Source organism: Perissodus microlepis, chromosome 4 (genome assembly GCF_051167445.1).
Source record: "Perissodus microlepis isolate ML-2025 ecotype Zambia chromosome 4, ASM5116744v1, whole genome shotgun sequence".
Taxonomy (NCBI): Eukaryota; Metazoa; Chordata; class Actinopteri; order Cichliformes; family Cichlidae; genus Perissodus; species Perissodus microlepis.
Window position 1 is genome coordinate 176,823 of NC_140464.1, and position 14,311 is coordinate 191,133.

At 46.4% G+C, this 14,311-nt stretch overlaps 1 long non-coding RNA gene across 2 annotated transcripts; it reads left to right on the plus strand.

Annotated features, from left to right (window-relative positions):
• Nucleotides 1-5,760: 5,760 nt before the first annotated feature.
• Nucleotides 5,761-13,669, plus strand: LOC146387861 (uncharacterized). 2 transcript variants are annotated; one of them, XR_014800002.1, is made up of 5 exons: nt 5,761-5,981; nt 9,333-9,419; nt 9,550-9,667; nt 9,925-10,047; nt 13,586-13,669. It is a non-coding gene; the product is annotated as an uncharacterized LOC146387861 (long non-coding RNA). The 2 variants fall into 2 exon arrangements; XR_014800001.1 differs by having other exon boundaries at nt 13,583-13,666.
• Nucleotides 13,670-14,311: the final 642 nt, after the last annotated feature.

The following is a 14,311-nucleotide window of genomic DNA, read 5'->3' on the forward strand; positions in this document are numbered from 1 at the left end:
TGTACACTGTCTTGTTGGTATATATGTATCAGTCTAATAAACTTAAACCTACACCATCCTCCCTATTCTGGTATTCTAAACAGTACCCGAAAGTAGACTGCTTGGTCGAGTTAACCTCCTGAACATCTACAACACATGGTGAGAACCTGAAATTAAGACAGAGAAGACTAGAGGTGAGACATGATCATTACTGATTACTGATGACAGATTTAGATATATTTTCATAAACCATTCATTTGCCACATCAATAAACAGCATGGCAGGGCAAAATATTTTTTCTAACATGGCAACCTTTAAAAAGTGAAAGGAGACAGAGAGACAGGTGAGAAAGAATAAAACTTAACTGACTTTTTGATGGCATTTTACACACAGTACTGGTGCAGTATCTAGAAAATGTGGGAAATACTGGCATCATATACAGTACTGAGCTACTTCTGAAGAAATTATGATGGGACCCTGAAAAAAATTACTATGTACAATAATGGATTTCTATACATTTGACATCAGATGAAAACGTTTGTTGTAAGATTCAGATAATTATTTATTAAAAACGAGACATTTTAAATGAGCTCATTGTGAAACCTGGCCCCACCTTATCATGCGAATTCATGAGGTCAGATGGCCCAGGGTGTGAGTGGGCGTTAAGGCGTCTGGGGAGGGAACTCAAAACTGGATTATAGATGGCAGACAGTTGGTGTCGTAAACCCCCGCCCCTGTTCAAATATGGTCGCTCACAGTGGACATAGATGCTTCTTTCACTCCTCTTTCAAACCATCTGTCCTCTCTGTCCTCGCTTGTGAAGTGGCTGTTTGGTCTCTCCGATGTAGAGGTCTGGGCATTCCTCGCTGCACTGTACAGCAAACACCACATTGTTAAGTTTGTGTTTTGGAGTTTTGTCTTTCGGGTGAACCAGTTTTTGTCTGAGCGTGTTGCTGGGTCTGAAATGCACCAGGATGTCATGCTTGGAGAAAACTCTCCTAAGTTTTTCTGATACACCGGCTACATAGGGGATGACAATGTTGTTGCGTCTGTCTTATCCTCCCTCGCTGGTGTCTGATCTTCTTTTCTGTGCCTCTTTGCTGACTTTAAGAACGCCCAGTTAGGATAACCACACGTTTTGAGTGCTTCCTTTACATGTGTGTGTTCCTTCTTTTTTCCTTCAGGCTTAGAGGGAACATGTTCTGCCTGGTGGTGTAGGGTCCTGATTACTCCAAGTTTGTGTTCCAGAGGGTGATGGGAGTCAAAGAGGAGGTACTGGTCCGTGTGTGTGGGCTTCCGGTAAACTTCGATGTTGAGTTTGCCGTTCTCTTCAATGTGCACAGCGCAGTCCAGGAAAGGCAAACAGTTGTCCTTTGTGTCTTCCCTGGTGAACTTGATGTTTTTATCCACAGCGTTAATGTGCGCAGTGAAGGATTCCACTTCATGTGTCTTGATTTTGACCCAGGTGTCGTCCACATATCTGTACCAGTGGCTGGGGACTCTCCCTTTAAAAGAGCCAAGAGCCTTCCTTTCCACTTCCTCCATGTAAAGATTGGCTACAATCGGTGACACGGGGGAGCCCATGGCACAGCCATGTTTTTGTCTGTAGAAGCCTTCGCTGTATTTGAAATATGTGGTGGTGAGGCAGAGGTCTAACAGTGTGCAGATCTGATCGGGTGTGAAGTTGGTCCTGTCCTCCAAGGAGCTGTCTTCTTGTAGTCGTTTTCTGACAGTCTCCACGGCCTCCGTGGTGGGTATGCAAGTGAAGAGAGAGACTACATCAAAGGACACCATGGTTTCATCTGGATCCAGGGTAAGTTTCTGGACCTTGTCAGTGAAGTCGGTGGAGTTCTTGATGTGGTGTGGGGTGTTCCCCACAAGAGGTGCCAGGATGGTAGCAAGGTGTTTTGCAATGTTATAAGTGGCTGAGTTTATGCTACTGACTATGGGTCTGAGTGGGACAGCTTCCTTGTGGATTTTAGGAAGTCCGTAAATGCAGGGTATGGCATCCCCTGGGTAAAGGCGGTGATATGTAAGGCGGTCAATGATTTTGTCCTTTTCAAAGTCTTGAAGGCAAGCTATAACTTTCTTTTTGTAGCTGCTTGTGGGGTCTCGCTTTAAGGCTTCGTATGTATTGTTGTCACTGAGGAGAGTAGTGATCTTTGTATGGTAATCTGTAGTGTTCAGGACCACGGTGCACCTTCCCTTATCAGCTGGTAAAACAGTGATGTTGTGGTCTTTGCTCAGGGCAGCGACGGCCTTCTTTTCTTGTAATGTGAGGTTGGACGGAGGGACTTTGGCACTGGAGAGGGTGGCTGAGACTTTCATCCTGATCTGCTCTGCTTCTGTCTGTGATCATTTATTAATCCGTATGGCGGATTCTGTGGCTGTGATGAGGTCCACTATGGGCAACTGTTGTGGAGAAATGGCAAAATTGAGTCCTTTGGCTAATACTCTCTTTTCAGGTTCAGTGAGATTCCAGTCTGAAAAGTTCTTTACCCATTTCTCCTGACTGTCTTCAGGTGTGTTTTCTTCTCTGGGTTGTGTAGGTTCAGAATGAGGAGCGTGTGTCTTTGAAAGCAAGGTGTGAAATTTCCTGCGTTGTCTTTCTTTTCCTTTAGAGTGTTGGGCCCGCTGAGCCTTGTCCACAAACTTGTAAACCTCTTCTAAGATTGGAGAGGGTAGACGGGTTTCCAGTTCCTGCAGAGTCTGGCTGAGCTTGATCTGGAGGACATCTATAGTGAAATGGACCTGTCTTATCCTTTCACTTAAAAGGTGATTTTGTGCTCTCTGTAGAATCAAGTCTGCTCTGTATCCCCTGACAGTGGATTTCTTTGCAAGCTCCTTTGACTACGATGACCTGGATGACTGAGAACCTTCACAGACGTACTGTGCTTCAACATAATATTACTGTATTGTGTGTGTATAACCTCTTTTTAAGTTTTGTGGATATTATACATGGTTATGCTGAGGATATGTCGGCCAGTTTCTACTGGAAATGGCTTTTGGTTAAACCTTCAGCGAGGAGTTTGCATTTGCACTGTTACATTTTATATAACTTTAATGCAATAAAAAACAGCTGCTTGTTTAAGTGAAAATACAATGATTTTTTTGCACTAATAAAGTTGTGGAGTTGTAAAGTATTGTGTCTCGTGTCAGTTATATCGTCAGTTATATCGTTATTGCAAATTTTCAAATGCATATCGTGATAAATATTTTTGGTCATATCGCCCTGCTCCAATGTCTACAGAAGGAAGCTGGAGAACTGACCAATCAGCAGCTCATGTTGCTTCTAAATCTGCATGGGCTGCAGAGCTGCTGTGATGTTAGGGTTTTATTTTGTAGGTCCTCTGACTCTTCTTCCTGCTGCTGGTGAGATCTGCTCTTTTTCTACTCAAGTGTCACCTCTGATTCTGCTCACCTGCAGAAAATAACACCCACCCTCACTGTTTATTAATCTTAACGAGCAGCTCAGTCAGCTCAGAGATTAACCTCGAGCTAACGAGCAGATCGGTTGTCAGAAGTCATTACAGCTGAAAGAGGTCGCTGCCGCACTTTCAGCTGAACATCATGTCAGCAGGGCCTGCTGTAACTGTGAGGCAGAGGCTCACCTGTCGTCTCCGTGAGTCTGCTGTGGCTCTCTGTGCAGCAAGAAAACACAGCCGGAGGCTCGGACAGAGCTGAGTCACTAAAGAAATACCTGTCAGTGTTAGGAAATAAACCCAGCCGGTGCACAGTAAATAGACTGAGCCGGTGAGTCACTGCTGATGAGTAAACGGAGCGCTGCTGGGACAGCAGGCGATGTGTTTGGATCGTCTCGGGAAACAAAACTTCATTGTTCATCTGGCCGACCAGGGACACATGAAACACCTGCTGAGCCACCACACCTGAGCTCAGGTAAGGTTGACCTCCAGCTGACCTGTGCAGAGGGCTGCTCCTCCCTGATCCTGGATCTGCTGGAGGCCTTTTCCTGCTGCCACCAAGCGCTGCTCAGTGGATTGTTGGGGTTTCCTTCCCCGTACTGGCCCCCCCCCCCCTTAAAACCACACTCATGTTCCAGTGCATTCTGGGTAAACTGATACAAAGCACACTGAGGCATCACCCACCCTCCTGTGTGAGTGTGTGTGTGTGTGTGCTTTGAGAGGATGTGGGCTGATTTAATAAGCTTTAATAAGGATACAATACACACACACATACACACACACACACACACACACACAGTCGGGTTGTGCTGGTTCTGCAGTGATAAGTCTGCATTTCAGCTGCAGGGAACACACACACACACACACACAAATGTGTGTGTGCCTGTCGAGTCTCTCTGTCAGATTAATGTTAGCTTCATGAATCCGTCCCATTACTCTGACGTGCCTCTTCCTCCTCGTCTTCTCGCTGTCGGCACTGCTTACAGCGGGCTCGGCCAGCAGGACGTTCACACGTGTGTGACGTCATCGCTGATGGATCTGATGAAGGAGGCAGGAGGAGGTGAGGGATGAGGCGATGGACCACAGGCGTGAGCTCTTCAGCTCCATGTGGAGGCCACGCCTATTTCATGAACACATCCATGCAGACTGCATGCGTGTTACCTGTGCATGCGTCCCAGGTAGCAGAATGCAGAGCAGCATGACAGGAAAGATATGTTGACCTCAGACTTCCACCTGCTAAGACGTACGAGCTGGATTCAGCTGAGCTGCAGCTCGTCAGCAGCTAACAGCCACGTGACTGAAGCTGCGATGACGAAGGTCCAAAACTCTCTCACAGCACGGCAACGTTAACAGGAGACAAACTCAAAAACATAGATGATTGTGTCGGTGTTCATGGACGTTATTGGCTCATTCCTTCTGATCTACTCCACCATCTGTGATTGGCTGAAATGTTTTATGGTCCATAAAAGTTTGACAGCTTAAGGCGGACTGACTCAGGTGATGGAAATACAAAGATGTGCTCATATTAACAAAATGATTTTGTCAGGAATAATTACAGCTCCACATTTCTGTTGGGTTACATTTGTGTTTTTGTCGCGTTTACTCGAACAAGCGTGAGAGTTAAAAGTTCCAGAGTGCTTTGGTCCGTCACTGTTACCAGTTAGATATTGTCACTGCTCAGATTTAGGACATATTTGGATGTGTGTGTCCCAAATGATGGCTCCTGATTCATTCTGAGGGTGAGAACGACCAGTGAAAGCTTCAGGCTTCTTTCTTTGATGGTTTCTGACACATTCATGGTTAAACATTGCCTCAGCATGTGTTTCAAAAAAGGAATATTATTGAGTAATACTGATGTATGAATCTCCCAGCTCCCATCGCGTCACACTTCCTCTGTTTAGCAATCGAGGGTCGTCTCACTGCAACAGTTTAGCTCATGGCTCATGTTAAGACTCGTCATCTAAGATATGGAACTAACAAAGATCCCGTTTTTATCCTTCTGTAAACAGATCTCCTCTCTGTCATTCTGGACTCCTTTTCCAGGTCTTGCTTTTATTATTATTATTATTATTATTATTATTATTAGAGGCTTTCATCTTTATGTTTACTGTTAATTTGTGTTTTTTCTATTTAATGCGCAAATAAACAAAATCATTGTGACAACCAGTCAGACGGCATCTGTGGCAGGAAGGACCTTCATGAGTACACACACACACACACACACACACACACACACACACACACACACACACACAGTGTGTGATTGATTATTGATCAGAAGAGTAGATGGGTTCTGTCCTGCTGCTTCAACACCAACTGAAGGCTGGCGAAGTGCCTCTGCTGCCCTCTGTTGGACGGATACTGAGCTACAGCAGGTGACCATCAGTGTGTCTCCATCTGCAGGAGATGGAAGCCTCAGACCTGGGACCGCTCGCAGTCAGCTGATTTGTTTGGTGGTTATGATCGGGATTCACTGTTAAACATTTCAGTCAGGAGCGGCTGGGACAGCTGCAAAAAAACTTCTTCCTCCTTATCTGAGTGCACAACCTTCGGGATTCCCACCCCCAAGAGACGGAAAAGGTGAGCGAGGGCCGGTGGTGTCCAGGTGAAACCAAGAAACCTCCCCCGCTCTTTGTTTTTCTGGCGATGGCTATGTCTGTTCTTTGATCGGGTTTCTCTGGCTGTGTCCCTGCCCTGCCCGGCAGGTCGTTCGCGAACGAAATGGCTCTTAGAGCCGGGTCTTTGACGTGAACGACGCGAGCCGGCTACTTATCGCGAGCCGTGGGTTTTTTTTTTTCTTTCTCTCTCTCTCGCACTTTTTTTCTGCTTCACTCCGCACGCGAGCCTTGTGCTTTATGCTGGGCAGAGGGGGGAGGGGCGGTAGTTACACTCAGTAGCACAGGAACAGAGCGGGAGGGAGAGACAGAGAGAGAGCCAGGGACAACAACGACACATTAGAAAGGTATAGTAATCATCCACAACTATTTTCAGTTGTGGATGTTAAAGGATTCAGAAAGTTTATTCATGCAGGCCCATATGACAGAGAATATGCATGTTCTTTTTGTTTTCATATTTTAATTTATATTTAATTGTGTTGTGGTTTGCAGTGTTTTGTGTTGTTTCACTTTACATTTGTAAAAGGAAAAAGCTGAAAATTTAAATAGTTAAAAGTTGAAATGTGAATAGTTGATTTTTGTATTATATGATTTATTTATTACATTTTATGTGGAGTGAATAAATAAAAGTATATTTACGGTGGCCCCTAGAGGCAAAGCACATAAAAACTCAAAACACGTAAAAACTCAGAAGCACATAAAAACTCAAAACACGTACAAAAGACAACAGAAGTGCGTGTTTGTGTTTTGGAGTTTGTACGTGCTTTGTCTCTAGGGGCCACCGCTTATATTTATATATAAACATATATAAATAAACCACTTTTTTTTACATTAGTAATTCCTTTTGTGCATAATTTTATATTATTGTTAATAATAAGCAACAAAACAACCTGAAGAGCCGGTTCGGAGCCGAAAGAGCCGGTTCTCTAAAAAGAGCCGGAAATCCCATCACTAGTTGAAACTTTTCTATCCCCGTAAACAAAATACAACAGCGCCCCCGGTGTGCGCTGTTGCCATCCTCCCTGCTTACAAACTGTCGGATGACGGATTATCTGGGAGGGATGCTGCATTAGGTAGTGGGCTGAAAAATTCAGTAATTTTAAATGATCTTGAATCATTTGTTGCCGATTTACCTGAAACTGCTCAAACTGACATCATTACTCTGATAAAAAATAACTTGTCACTTTTCTCTGATCACCCTCACCAAACAACTGTCTTATGTCATGACATTGATGTGGAGGGGCATAAGCCAATTAAAAAACATGCGTACCGGGTGAATCCAGTGAAAAGGGAAATAATGCAGAGAGAAATCAATTATCTCCTAGAGCATGGCTTAGCTGTTCCAAGTGCTAGCGCATGGAGCTCTCCATGTGTGTTAGTGCCCGAGTCTGACAACACTCCTCGATTCTGCACGGATTATCGAAAGGTGAATGCGGCCACTAAAGCAGACTCTTTCCCATTACCTAGGATGGATGACTGTGTTGATCGGGTGGGATCCGCTACTTATGTGACCAAATTGGATTTATTAAAGGGATATTGGCAGGTTCCTTTAACTGCAAGAGCGTCTGAGATCTCTGCATTCGTTACCCCCGATCACTTCCTTCAGTATACCGTGATGCCCTTTGGCTTGCGTAATGCGCCAGCGACATTTCAGCGCCTGATGGCTAAGGTTTTGGCCGGGGTCCCTAACTGTGATGCCTACTTAGATGATGTGGTCATTTATTCTGCTTCCTGGAGCAGTCATCTCCAAACCCTCTTAACTGTTTTTAAGCGTTTCGAGGAAGCATCGCTCACTGTAAATCTGACCAAATGTCAGTTCGGAAAAGCCACCATCACCTAGCTCGGAAAGCAGGTGGGGCACGGGCGAGTGTGCCCCGTAACCGTGAAGGTGGAGGCTATTATTGAGTTTCCGATTCCACAAACAAGGAGGGTGTTACGCCGCTTCTTGGGAATGTGTGGTTACTACCGTGGTTTCTGTAAAACCTTCGCCTCCGTAGTCGCTCCCCTGACTGACCTAGTCAGCCCGACCAAACCCTTCACATTGTCTGCGGCGTGCCAAACTGCTTTTGAGTCAGTGAAAACTTTACTGTGCAGTGCCCCAGTTTTAGCAGCACCTAACTTTGTGTCTCCTTTTAAGTTGGAGGTGGACGCCAGCGCAACTGCAGCGGGTGCGGTCGTGCTGCAAGTAGATCAACATGGTGTGGACCGTCCAATCTGCTATTTCTTGAAGAAATTCAATAAACACCAAATGAACTATAGCACCATCGAAAAGGAAGTGCTTGCATTGTTGCTAGCCTTGCAACACTTCCAGGTCTACATTGGGTCTAGCTCCGTGCCCGTTCAAGTTTTCACAGATCATAATCCACTTGTGTTTCTTTCGCGAATGCAAAACTCCAATCAGCGACTCATGCGCTGTCAGGGTTCCTGGATCATTGACCCACTGTCTTTTTTCACATGTATGTTTCCTGTTTTATTGTGTCGGTCATCTGTCTGTGTGCTGTATGGTTACTTCTACTTCCTGTGTCGTTAGTCAGGCTTGGTTAAGCGGTGTTGTCACATGTTTCTATTCTTCATCTTTATCCGATGTATTCAAGCCCTCTGTTTCCCTCCGGTGCTTTGTCATTGGCAATTTTGCGTTTTCAGATCAGTCGTTCAGTTTAGTTCAGCCTTTCATGTTCTGCTCATCTTGTCTTCATGATAAACACCGTGCACATATACTCTAAAATTCACACACTGAACGTGACATGGCGATGCACATTCTAAGTGGATGGACGGTGTTAAAGGCAGTACTACACAGGTGAGAGTGAACACACTGCAGCAGGTAGATAACATCATCATCCACCTGCATGAGAGGCTGAGGCAAACTGAAGACAGTCGAGAGCATATTTCACCTGCAAGAACCGGTGTTAGGTTCACCTTTGTGACATGTGACATCAAGGCAACTTCTCTGAAGTCGCCAGAAGGGGATGCTTTCTTTGGTACCAGCACTAAGCATGATGTTGATGTCCTGGCGTCTCTGTTGGCCTGAACAGTGAAGAAAACGGGTCCAGGTGCTGAGGTCCGGTGCAGCCTGATATGACCTATGTCTATCGTTTCCTGTTTATATTTCCTTCAATGCTGTTTTTGGTTTTCAGCATTAAGACCTTTCACTGGTCTTGGAAACTTTATTGAAACAAGTCTCTGCATCAAATCCAAAATAAGAAAAGTTTTCTCTGAAAACTTTAAAAATTCCCAGTTTTGATATTCAGTGTTGTAGTTGGACTCTGTATTTTAAACTGTTTATTTGACGCCTCTCTCTCCCTCCACACGCCTGCAGCTGGCTGGAAACTCCTCGGGTGTGTCTGCAGTTTCTCCATCAGTCCAGCAGGCGGAGCCAAACTCACACAGACAGACTGTTCATGTGGTGAAGAAACTTTATTACTGATCTCACAAATACAAGCCATTTACCATCTCACAACATCCATAACAATATCATTACCTTATCAGCTCAGCATCACTAATCAATCATCGATTGATCGTGTTTGTGTGTGTAGAACTGCAGCAGTGGCGAGGCAGGCTGTGTCAGGTTTGTGTATTGTCACAGACTTGGGGCGGGGCTTCAGTGCAGTTATCCGAATCTCAGCCCGACTGTGGACAAATACACTTATAGAGGTATGCGCGTGCACACACACACACACACACACGTGTAGGTGGTGATGTTATTGCATTTCTCCTTACAGACTCCTTATCGGAACTATGAGCTCATTTCCTTTGCATCTTATGACGTCATCAACACATCATCAAAGGTCCAACCGCTACTGCTGGACAGTGGACACACACACACACACACACACACACACACACACACACACACACACAACAGTTCCGTAGTTGAGGTGCTAATTTGGTAACTTTGTGTGTGTGTGCAGACTCAGCTCAGAGTATTGTGGCGTCCTCCAGACGGTGAGAAAAGTGTTCCCATTGGCTACATCATTCTGTCAGTCATCTGTGGGCTCCTCCTCCTCTGCATTCCCTGTTTCATCTTCTGGAAGGTATCAATCAATCAATCAATCAATCAATCAATCAACCACTACTCAGCCAGTCATGTACAGACTAGTCTAGCACTCAACAGAGACACAGCTGGTCTGACTGAGCATTACCTGTGTGTGAATTTCGGTGTGTCAGGTGTGTGTTAGAGCTCTGACACACTTGGGGGGGTATGTATAATAAAAAGAAAAGAAATCTTGGACACTGCTAGCATAATGGACAGGTTTTTTTCCAAGATGGCGCCGCGTATGGATGCCCTGATGCTTCAGTGCGTTACTTCTGTCTTGTTTTTGTGCATAACTTCTGTGTCTGGGCACTCCTCTGGATATTCTTACACCAGAGAAGAGCTTCTTAACTACAGGACTACAACACCTGTGGATTTACTTCCAATATTTGTCGCATCTGCGGCAGATTTACTGCAGACTCTGATCAGGAAAGTGAGACGCCGAAAGAGAGGAAAGCGAGCCGGCGCACTCGTGCGTCTGAGGAGACGCGGACTGCGAACTGCTCTTCCTGGGATCTTCCTTTCCAACGTACGCTCACTCAGGAATAAGATAGACGAGCTGGCCCTGATGAGAAGCATGAACAGAGACTTTGCCTCCTCCTGTGTCTTATGTTTTACGGAGTCGTGGCTCTGTGAGGACATCCCGGACTGCGCGCTCAAGCTGGAGGGCTTTCATCTGCTGCGCGCGGACCGGCAGGCCTCTCTCTCTGGTAAGACCAAAGGTGGAGGTGTCTGCTTCTACATTAATAGTGGCTGGTGCACAGATGTAACAGTGATTGCTCAGCACTGCTCTTCCTCCCTGGAATACCTTTTTATTCACTGCAAACCGTTTTATTCTCCGCGGGAGTTTTCTTCATTCATCTTGGCCGCTGTTTACATCCCGCCAGATGCGGATGCGCAGGCAGCTCAGTGCGCACTCGCGGAGCAGATACTGCACATGGAGCGGACATTCCCGGACTCTCTCATCATTGCTCTTGGGGACTTTAACAAAGCCAATCTGAGCCATGAGCTTCCCAAATACAAGCAGTATATTAAATGCCCGACCAGAGAGGAGAGGACATTAGACCACTGTTACAGTACGATCAGCGGGGCCTAACGTGCGGTGCCCTGCGCTTCACTCGGACTTTCTGACCACGTCATGATCCACCTGATCCCCGCATACAGACAGAGGCTGAAGCTCTCCAAACCTGTCGTGAGGACCAAAAAACTGTGGAGCAACGAGGCTGTGGAGGAGCTTCGCACGTGTTTGGAGTCTACAGACTGGGACACAATGAAGGCTGCTTCTAACAGCTTGGACGAGTTTACGGACACTGTCACCTCCTATATCCACTTCTGTGAGGACAGCATTGTGCCATCACGCACCAGGGTGAGTTATAACAATGACAAACCCTGGTTTACTCCTAAACTCAAAAAGCTGTGGCTGGAAAAGAGAAAGGTGTTCAGAAGCGGAGACAGGGACTGCTACAGAGAGGCCAAGTACAGGTTCACTAAAGAAGTGGACATTGCTAAACATCAGCACTCTGAGAAGATGCAGCAGCAGATCTCAGAGAATGACTCGGCCTCTGTGTGGAAAGGTTTTAGGAATATCACCAACTACAAGCTTAAAACCCCCCACTCCACTGATGACTTGCTCTTGGCCAACACCCTTGACGACTTTTACTGCCGTTTTGACGAGCCATCAGGCAGCCTTCACACCTCCAACGGCCCCAACAATAGAGACACTTTGGACACTCATTCCCCCACCTCTCCCCCCTCCATAGAGCCATCACCACCTTCAAACACTTCACCTACAACACCCCCCTCCTCACCCCACACAAAGGAGGATTTCACACCACCTCCTCCCACCACAACTCTTCATATTCATGAAGCAGGTATGAGGTAGCAGTTTAAGAGTCTGAATGCTCGAAAAGCTCCTGGCCCAGACGGTGTGTCTCCTGCCACCCTCAGACACTGTGCAAACGAGCTGGCCCCAGTGTTTTCTGGCATTTTCAACTCCTCACTGCAGGCATGTCATGTGCCTGCCTGCTTCAAGTCCTCTACCATAATCCCTGTCCCCAAGAAACCAAGGATCACTGGACTAAATGACTACAGACCCGTGGCTCTGACATCTGTGGTCATGAAGTCATTTGAGCGCCTGGTTCTCTCCTATCTCAAGACCCTCACGGCCCCCCTCCTGGACCCCCTGCAGTTTGCATACAGAGCCAACAGGTCTGTAGATGACGCCATCAACATGGCTCTACACTTCATCCTGCAGCATCTGGACTCCCCAGGAACCTACGCCAGGATCCTGTTTGTGGACAGCTCTGCCTTCAACACCATCCTTCCAGACCATCTCCAAGGCAAGCTTTCCCAGATGAATGTGCCTGATCCCATCTGCCGGTGGATCACTGACTTCCTGACGGACAGGAAGCAGCATGTGAGGCTGGGAAAGAACGTCTCGGACTCCCGGACCATCAGCACCGGCTCCCCTCAGGGCTGTGTTCTTTCTCCTCTGCTCTTCTCCCTGTACACCAACTGCTGCACCTCCACCCACCAGTCTATCAAGCTAATCAAGTTTGCAGATGACACCACCGTTATTGGACTCATCTCGGACGGGGATGAGTCTGCCTACAGGAGGGAGGTTGAACGTCTGGTGTCCTGGTGCAGCCACAACAACCTGGTGCTGAATGCCCAGAAGACAGTGGAGATTATTGTGGACTTCAGGAAGCACACAGCCCCACTCCCCCCCATCATCCTGACTGACACCCCCATCACCTCTGTGGACTCATTCCGCTTCCTGGGTACCACCATCACCCAGGACCTGAAGTGGGAGCCCACCATCACCTCCGTCATTAAGAAAGCCCAGCAGAGGATGTTCTTCCTGAGGCAGCTGACGAAATTCAACCTGCCAACACGGACGATGATGCAATTCTACACTGCAATCATCGAGTCCATCCTCACCTCCTCCATCACCGTGTGGTATGCTGCAGCCACTATCAGGGACAAACAGAGACTGCAGCGTGTTGTGCGCTCTGCTGAGAAGGTGATTGGCTGCAGACTCCCATCTCTGCAGGACCTGTACACCTCCAGGACACTGAGGCGTGCAGCTCGGATCTCAGCTGACCCTTCTCACCCTGGACACAGTCTGTTTGACCTGCTCCCCTCAGGCAGGAGGCTCCGGTCCATTCGCACCAGAACCTCTCGTCATAAGAACAGTTTCTTCCCCTCTGCTGTTGGACACATGAACAATAACCGTATGACTGTTCCCATCACTAACACATGACCCTACACTGTGTTCACTGCATCATTCCATGTTTGCACTGATCACCACCTGCACTCATGTATATATCTATCTACTTAGCACTTTTAATTCTTATTCTTATTTTTATTTTCATGTCTATTTTAGCGTAATTTATGACAGTATGTTGCACTGAAGCACCGCAGCAATTTCCTAATGTTGTAAACCTGCTCAACATTTGGCAATAAAAACCCTTTCTTTCTTTCTTTCTTCTTTCTTTCTTTCTTTCTTTCTTCTTGACGGGGGCTCCCACACAAAGCAGAGGATGAAGCATCTCCATATATGCTTCCAAGCCAAAGACTAGAACATATGATGAAGCATATCTTGCCTTTGGCTTCACCTGCACAACAGCTGTCGTGGTAGGTAGGTCTCCCCTGCAGAATTACTTTCCCCTGCATCAAGAGCACACGCTGGGCTGTCAAAATCACAGACAAACAGTATCCCACATTCTTGATTTTTAGTTCACAAACACTTCTTGTACGACTAACTACTCCTGAAACTTTGGAGGTTTTAGCTCTTTATACAGCAAAGTTGCAGGAGGATAAAAATAAGTATCAGGTAAAATAATCCGATTGGATACCACGTGAGAACAATAAATATATCACTTTCTGTTGTAACCCTCAAACTGAAAGGTAATGTAACGACACTCATTTTTCACAAAACTAAAACATCACTTCTCCCACGTCTAATGTCTATAATGGAGTCGGAGTGAACTGGATCCGCACTCTGTGCTAATGCTCGCGAGGCAGGGGAACACATTTTGTCGGTACCTTGGTGCAACACAGATCCTGCCACAGTTTGTTCCCTGGTTCAAATCACGGACAAACAGTATCCCACAGGTGTTTCTGTTTTTAAACTAGTGCTGTCAACATTAACGCGTTAATACGGCGTTAACACAGCAAAATGCGTTAACGCGATCATCACGATTAACACGATTAAAATTGTTAATGCGCTTAACGCGTCTGGAGCGCAGAATGAACAAACTTCG